Source organism: Ovis canadensis, chromosome 11 (assembly GCF_042477335.2).
Source record: "Ovis canadensis isolate MfBH-ARS-UI-01 breed Bighorn chromosome 11, ARS-UI_OviCan_v2, whole genome shotgun sequence".
Lineage (NCBI taxonomy): Eukaryota > Metazoa > Chordata > Mammalia > Artiodactyla > Bovidae > Ovis > Ovis canadensis.
Window position 1 is genome coordinate 71,196,621 of NC_091255.1, and position 9,145 is coordinate 71,205,765.

A 9,145-nucleotide genomic window follows, 5' to 3' on the forward strand; every position below is an offset into this window, starting at 1 on the left:
TACTGGAGTCGGAGAAGGAAATGGCACCCCACTCCAGGACTCTTGCCTGGAAAATCCCATGGATGGAGGAGCCTGGTAGGCTGCCGTCCATGGGGTCGCACAGAGTCGGACACGACTGGAGCGACTCAGCAGCAGCAGCAGCAGCAGCAGCAGCAGAATGCTGGAGTGGGTTGCCATTCCCTTCACCAGGGGATCTTCCTGGGCCAGGGTTAAACCTGTGTGTCTCCTGCACTGCAGGTGGACTCCTTGCCATTGAGCCACCTGGGAAACCTGATTGGGCAGATATCCTGCTAATTCTTCAACTTTCACCCACTAACTTGAGCTTCCAAGCTTCCATTCCTTGCATGAAGAAAATATTAATTTAATGGCTGCCCAAGAGTGATATGATAACACTTTTTCTCTCATATTCTTTCCAAAAGAGGATTGAAATCATTTATTTTAAAAGTTTTTAGTTTATTTAACGTGGGTTTGATTCCTGGGTCAGGAGGATCCTCTGAAGAAGGGCATGGCAACCCACTCCTGTATTCTTACTTGGAGAATCCCGTGGACAGAGGAACATGGAGGGCTATAGTCCACGGGGTTGCAGTGAGCTGGACACGACTGAAACGACTTAGCAGAAGCTGCTTTATTGGCATGTGAGGGTTGGAATTTTAAGATGAAAGCAAGAACCCAGGTCACTGTCACAGTGAACACTATGAATAAAAATAACTCACTATTAAGAAATCTCTGGGGGCCCAGAGCACGTGCGTGGCGCCATGCCGGGCCACGGATTCAAAAGTGAACGAGATACACCCGGATCCTCAGGGAGCACGCTGTTTCCGGCGTAGGGGCAGAAATGTGAGCGCGTATTTTCTGCAGCGCAGCAAGGGCCGTTGCAGCCGTAGGAGCAGGTACCCTGCGTGGCAGGGCTGGGTTCCTCCTGAGGAACTTGGAGTGGAATGAGAGCACTTGATTTGCTGTCATAAAGCCACGTTGCACACACTGATTTTTCTGTAGGATCACAAACTCTCTGGAAGGCAAAAACGAGCCCTGTCTATCAGTGTTTTGACTGACGAACGTGGGAGCACAGACAGGGCGAGACTACCGCAGAGGATTATGGGAGCCGCAGGAAAGGAAGAACCAGCTACGTGAAGCGGCCTCCCTGTCCTGAGACCCTCGTAGTCCTAGCCCCCTGTTCGTGGGGGTCTCAGCCCTTTTTATGTCAAACGTGAATACCCCATATTCCCATATTGCATCAGTTGGTGTGTATGCATGTCAGTTTCAGATGAGTTGGTTTTCATTGTCTCGTTGACATGATATTCTATTTTGTCAGCTTTTATTTCAAATCTTTACAGTTTAAACCCAATTCATTTTTTTTTTTTTAGGTCTCAAAAAAATATATATCTTTTTGTAGATTCTCGCAAATCTCCTAGGCCCTAGGAACTGCATCTGAAATAACTGGTCAATTATTTTTAAGTTGCAAGAAGTTTTATTTGTCTCGGAGACAAATATCTCTGAATCAATCAAACTTCTTTTCAAAAAAATTTATTGAGATACAGTTTACATACCATAAAATTCACCCATTTAAAGTATAGGATTCAGTGGTCTTCAGTACATTCACAGAGTTGTGTAACCAACACCACTATCTAATTTTAGAGCATTTCATCACTGCAGAAAGAAACCTTGTAGCCACTTGAAGTCACTCCCCACCCTTCCCCTGGTCCCTGGAAACCACCAAACTACTTTTTGTCTCTATAGATTTGCCTCTTGTGGACATTTATTGTAAACGGAAAACATGTAATGCCAGGTCTTTTATGGCTGTCTTCTTTCAACTCTGCCTAATGCTCCGGTTCCTCCCTGCTGCAGCCTGTCGGAGCTTCATCCCTTTTCACTGTGAGCAGTGCATCAGACTATGTGGAAATAGCACAGTTTATTTATCCATTCACCAGTTGACAGGCAGTTGGCTTGTGCCCAGTTTTTGGCTATTGTGAACAACACTGCTGTGAACATTTTGTGCAAGTCTTTGTATGGACATTTTCTTAAGAGTGAAATCGCTGTGTCATGTGGGAACATTATGAGAAGTTGCCAAACTGTCCAGGGGTTGCACCATTTTACATTCCAGCAGTGAATGAGAGTTCCATTTCTCTCCATCCTCACCAACACTTGCTGTTGTCTTTCCTATTCTAGTCCCCCTAGTAGGTATGAAGTGGTATCTCATTTTGGTTTCATTTGCATTTCCCTAATGACTGATGATGTTGAACATCTTTTCACGTGATTACTGACCATTTGTATGTCTTCACTGAGAACTGTTTCTTCAAATCCTTTGCCCATTTTTTAAAAATGGAAATATTTGTTTTCTTCTTAGGCTGTAAGAGTTCTTTCTTTATATATTCTGGATAAAAGTCCCTTATCAGTTGTATAATATGCTAACTTTTTCTGTTCTGTGAGTTATCTTTTCACTTTCTGGATGATGTTATTTGAAGTGTAAAAGTTTTTAACTTTGATAAAGTCCAATTTGTGAATTTTTCCTTTTATCATTTGTGCATTTGATGTCATATCTAACAAACTGTTGCCTAACCCTAGATCATATTTATTCCCCTTTTCCTCTAAGACTTTTATAACTTTAACTCTCACATTTAAGTCTATTTGCCATTTTGAGTTAATGTTTGTGTATGGTATAAGATATGAATTCCACTTAATTCCTTTCAAATAAATTTTAAAAGATATTTGTTTATTTATTTGGCTACACCAAAGCTTAGTTGCAGTACACGGAATCTTTGCTGCAGCATGTGGGATCCAGTACCCCCACCAGGGATGGGAGCTGAGGAGCACAGAGTCTAGCTGCCAGATCACCAAGGAAGTCCCTCAACTTAGCTCTTTTAAATGTGGATATTCAGTTGTCCCAGCAACAGCTGTTGAAAAGACTACTTTTTCCCTCATTGACTTGTCTTAGCACCTGAGTTTTACAATAGTTCTGAGAACTTGCTGTTGTTGTCCAGTCGCTAGGTCCTGGCCAACTCTTGGCAACCCCATGAACTACAGCACAGCAGGCTTCCCTGTCCTTCACTATCTCCCGGATCTTGCTCAGACTCACGTCCATTGAGTTGGTGATAGATACAATCCAATCCTTTGTCCATCTCATCCTCTGTCACCATCTTATCGTTTGTCGCCCCCTTCTCCTCCTGCCCTCAATCTCTCCCAGCACCAGGGTCTTTTCCAATGAGTTGCCTCTTTGCATCAGGTGGCCAGACTATTGGAGCTTCCACTTCAGCATCAGTTCTTCCAATGAAGATGCAGAGTTGATTTCCTTTAGGATTGACTGGTTGGATCACCTTGCACTCCAAGGGACTCTCAAGAGTCTTCTCCAACACCACAGTTCAAAAGCATCAATTATTTGATACTCAGCCTTCTTTATGGTCTAGCTCACATCCATGCATGATACTGGAAAAACCATAGCTTTGACTATAGGGACCTTTGTTGACAAAGTAACATCTCTGCTTTTTAATATGCTGTCTAGGTTGGTCACAGCTTTTCTTCCAGTGAACAAGCATCTTAATTTTGTGGCTGCAGTCACCATCTGCAGTGATTTTGGAGCCCAAGAAAATAAACTCTGTCATTGTTTCCATTGTTTCTCCATCTATTTGCCATGAAGTGATGGTACCGGATGCCATGATCTTCGTTTCCTGAACAAAGCCAGATTTTTCACTCTGCTCTTTCACCTTCATCAGGAGACTCTTTAGTTCCTTTTTGCTTTCTGTTATAAGGGTGGTATCATCTGTATATCTGAAGTTATTGATATTTCTCCCGGAAGTTTTGATTCCAGCTTGTGCTTCATCCAGCTGGACATTTCACACAATGTACTCTGCATATCAGTTAAATAAGCAGGGTGACAATATACAGCCTTGACATACTCCTTTTCCTATCTGGAACCAGTCCATTGTTCCATTTTCGGTTCTAACTGTTGCTTCTTGACCTGGATACAGGTTTCTCAGGAGGCAGATAATGTGGTCTGGGATTCCCATCTCTTTAAGAATTTTCCACAATTTCCACAGTCAAAGGCTTTAGCGTAGTCAATGAAACAGAAGTAGATGTTTTTGTGGAATTCTCTCACTTTTCCTGTGATCCAGTGGATGTTGGCAATTTGATTTCTGGTTCCTCTGCCTTTTCTAAATCCAGCTTGAACATCTGGAAGTTCTCTGTTCACATACTGTTGAAACCTGGCTTGGAGAATTTTGAGCATAACTTTCCTAGTGTGTGAAATGAGGCAGTGATCAAAATCATTCCCAAGAAAAAGAAACGCAAACAGGCAAAATCGTTGTCTGAGGAGGGCTTACAAATAGCTGAGAAAAGAAGAGAAGCAAAAGGCAAAGGAGAAAAGGAAAGCTATATCCTTCTGAATGCAAAGGTCCAAAGAATAGCAAGGAGAGATAAGAAAACCTTCCTAATTGATCAATGCAGAGAAATAGAGGAAAACAATAGAATGGGAAAGAGTAGAGATCTCTTCAAGAAAACTAGAGATACCAAGGGAAATTTTTGTACAAAGATGGGCACAATAAAGGACAGAAACGGTATGAACTTAACAGAAGCAGAAGATATTAAGAAGAGGTGGCAAGAATACACAGAAGAACTGTACAAAAAAAGATCTTATTGACCTAGATAACCAAGATCATGTGATCACTCACCTAGAGTCAGACATCCTGGAGTGCTAAGTCAAGGGCCTTAGGAAGCATCACTAAGAACAAAACTAGTGGAGGTGATGGAATTCCAGCTGAGCTATTTCAAATCCTAAAAGATGATGCTGTTAAAGTGTTGCACTCAATATGCCAGCAAATTTGGAAAACTCAGTAGTGGCCACAGGACTGGAAAAGGTCAGTTTTCATTCCAATCCCAAACAAAGGCAATGCCAAAGAATATTCAAACTGCTGCACAGCTGCACTCATCTCACATGCTAGCAAAAGTAGGAATGGCTACTATGAAAGATTGGAAAGGCGACAGCTCAGCAATTAAGATTTGGGCATTCACTGAAATGAGGCTTCATCTGTACTCACTGACTTGTAAAACTACGCACAATGCAGAACGGGAGCCCCTGCACTCTCCCTAGTGATGCAGTTTGTCAGGATCCAGCAAGGGCCTAGGAATGGGAGGAATTATCTGTGGATTCCAAGGCAAGGAATTTGGAGCAGGGACTTCAGGCCAAAGAGATAGATGGGCCAAAACTGCAGTGAAATAGAGAGATATGCTATTTAGTTGCTAAGTCGTGTCCAACTCTTTGTGGCCACATGGACCATAGCCTACCAGGCTCCTCTTGTCCGTGGGATTCTCCAGGCAAGAATACTGGATGGAGAGATGTATCAGGAACCCAATGTCAGGACTTAGGAAGGCAGGATAAAACAGAGACATTAAAACCAGGAGGATAATAAAACATGAGATAAACCAGAGATGACATTATGATTGGGAGCCTAGGTAACCTTATAGTTGGATTTAGAGACAAATGGGTATTTTTCCCACTGTCCAGCCTTTTAGAAAGTCCAGGCATTCTCCTTCAAACATTCATTTCTGTGTCTCACAGGTGGGTTCAAGGCACAGCTGGTCTCAAATTTGGTGCTTATAACATTGTGCTCCTGACACAAGGCATTCATATGCTGAACACCTAGTCTGTGTCCCACACATCTGTGGAGTTGAAGGGACCATCACAGCACGAGACAAGAGTCTGTTCTCAGGAGGCTGAGGGGACATCTGTCTGAGAGCACTTCCTGGGGTGCTGAGAGCACACGGGTCCTGGCGTGGTGAGGTCTCTGTTCAGCTTAACCACAGTGGTGATCAACATCCAGCCCCAATTCATAGGCACATGTCCAGTCAACATAGCTAATAGATGAAAAAGCCAGGATTAAAAATCTGGTGCCTTTACTCAGATGCAGCTTTTCCTTCTACACCAGCTTCAGAGGCACAGCTGAAAGAGAGAATAAAAAGGGCTGGAAAGGAAAAGAAAGGGAAGTCGCACAGTCATGTCCGACTCTTTGCGACCTCATGGACTGCAGCCTACCAGGCTCCTCAAGGGACTCTCAAGAGTCTTCTCCAACACCACACTTCAAAAGCATCAATTGTTCGGCATTCAGCTTTCTTTATAGTCCAACTTTCACATCCATGACTACTGGAAAACCATAGCTTTGACTAGATGGACCCTTGTTGGCATAGGGAAGAAGAAAGAGCAGGAGAGGGGAGGGACACTGGAAGGAAAAGAGGTCACACAGGAGAAGCAGTAAGAATGAAGGGGAGGGACTTGCCTGGTGGTCAAATGTTAAGAACCCACCGGCCAATGCAGGAGGCACAGGTCCGATCCCTGGTCCATGTGGAAGACCCTGTAAGCCTTGCAACAACTCAGCCTGTACAGCCCAGGTACTGAAGCCTGCATGCCCTAGAGCCTGCACTCTGCAACACGATAAGCCACAGCAATGAGAAGCCTGCACATCGCAACTTGAAAGAAGCCCCCACTTACTGAAACTAGAGAAAACCTGCCCAGAACAATGAAGACCCAGGGTAGCCATAAATAAATAAATAAAATTTTTTAAAAAATTAAAAAGAACGGAGGGCTGAGGTAGAGAGGGCATCAGTGAAGGTTCTGCAGAGAAACAGGACCAGAAAGATATAGATATACAGAATATACAGATTTAGATTCCCGTATCTCCTCTGTGTGTATGTGTGAGAGAGTGACAGTCTAAGGAAGTGGCTCATACAATGCTGGAGGATGCAAAGACTCAAGATCTGCAGAGCAAGCAGAGGGGACCTCTTCTGTCCAAGATCCCCTGCAGGCATCAGTAACCCCCTCTTCATGGGTCACTGGCAGCAAAGAACGCTTACCTGAGTGACTGCACATCAGGGGAACCTGTCCAATTACTGGCTCCACAAAGAACAACTAGAGACACTGTGTAGATGGAGAAGGCCGGGGCCTGGGGAGGAGTGCTGGGAGGGAAGGCTCCCTGGACACAGGCAGACTCTGCCCTCCCCCGGGAAGAAGCCCAGATGATTTGCCCTTTCTTTTTGGGCAACCTAGCCATTCTGGTTTTCCAAGGGCCCGAGCAAGTCCTAATTTCCACAGTCCTTATGCTGCTTCTTAACAGTTCTATCCACTCCACTCCATATTTCTTGCCTACATAGATCTTCTTCTGGAATCTTTCAGAGGTCATTCTCCCAGCCTCATCTTGGTCCCAATTCAGGGCTACCAACCTACTCCTTCAAATCCTGGTTTCAAATTTATTTCCTTCTTGGCCCCTTCCCAAGATGCAACACCAGCTTCCACATTACACTGTGACCCAGAATCCAGATGTGACCCACTCTTGCTTGGGACCCAGTTTCACTCTTGCTCCATTGCCACGAAACTGCTGACCGAAGCACACGCTCCCTCAAGCCTGGCATCGACGGAGCTCCTGGCCCAGGCTGGAACCCAAGGCCAGATTTGCCAGGGAGAGGAAGTTGCACAGAGCCTCCCAGTGTGCCTTCGTAGAAACTAGAGCCACCTACCCTGACCTCATCTGCCTCAAAGCTGCCACTACTCTTCTCTCGGACACGAGGATGGGCTCTTACCACCAGTGTTACGTCTCTGTTTCACCTTCAAAAAATAAACTAAGGGCAACCAGCGTCCAGCATTTACATCCAAGAGGAGCAGGCCTGATGGAGAAGCTGAAACCGTTCACGGAGGCAGGTTCAGCTACTCATCCTTCAAAGCTCTCTTTGCCATTTCTCTTGGGGAATGTCTTGAGTTTGTATTGAATCTCCAAGCCCTAGCCACAAACACCTAGCCATTTGCTACACGTTGTTGGTGTTGTTTTTTAGTCGGTAAGTCATGTCTAACTCTTTGCGACCCCATGGACTGAGGCCTACCAGCCTGCTATGTCCCCGGAATTTTCCAAGCAAGAATACTGGAGTGGACTGCCATTTCCTTTTCCAGGGGATCTTCCCGACTCAGGAATTGAACCCATGTCTCCTGCATTGCAAGCAGATTCTTTACCACACAGCCACCACGGGTAGATTGAGTACACTTTACTTTGCTACTTGTAAAGTATACTAAATCTATCGAATCCTGAATACAATTCAACCTTTTTCTTTTGCCAATTTAGAAATAGCATATTCTGTGTTGTATTAGAGGTTTTTTTTTTTTTTTTTTTTTTTTTTTGAGATCTCTCTGTTCCCTCTCTGCAGGCAGCTCTTGCGGGTAAACCCCTTCCTTTTCCCAGACTCCCTACTCTCTCCCCCATCCATGACCCTCCTTTACAGGAAGGATCAAGCCTCAATTCCCTCTTTCTCCTTCTTTTGTCTTACAAATTTCACAAGCCTCTGGTGTCAAAAGGAAGTTGACGCCTTTCTCCTCCGCCAGGTTACCGGTGCCTCTGCAGCGTGGCCAGTGTGCTGCAGGAACTCAGTGCTTCCCAGGGAGAGGGGAAGAATCAGCTCTGATTTCAAAGATGGGGGAGTTCCACTCGGAACAGCTGCTGGTTTCTCTTTGCCTATTTAAAACCAAACATCTCTTGTCTTGACCAGGATTAATTTTCTCCTCAAACCCCCTCCTTTCTAGACTCCATAGGAAATTTGCATTCCTTCTTTTAACACAGCTTTGACTGGTCCCATAACTAATCTGCTAAAACCCGCACTTCGTAAACCTGTGCATTTTCCTTGACCTCCAATGCAAGACAAAGCACCCTACCTCAGCTGGCAGTGCTGGTAGTGCAAATTACAAGCAAGTTTCTCTCTGACCACAGGCCTCATTCCAACTGCAATTAGCATTCATGCCTCTGCTCTACACCCCTCTGGCTGGGGGAGCCCAAGGAAGCACTGTTTGCAAATTCTTTAAAAACTGAATCAGCAAATGTCTGACCTAAATATAAATCTCTAATAACTAGAACATCGATTACAAAACAACATAAATACAGCAACAAATCTGTGCTTCTTAAGGCTTGATTTGATTATCTGTGTTAGGCCAGATGATCAGGTTTACCGTACAGACTGTCCTGTGTTCTGCCTTTGAAATACATACATATTATTGACACCCTGACATTCCCATCTTCGGGCCATCAATTTCAAAATCAGAATTCCCATCATAAAACCCCATGATTGCCCTTTTGAGAGTTTTTGTAAAATTAAGCAAAGCACATTCTAACAGAGGTATTTAGGT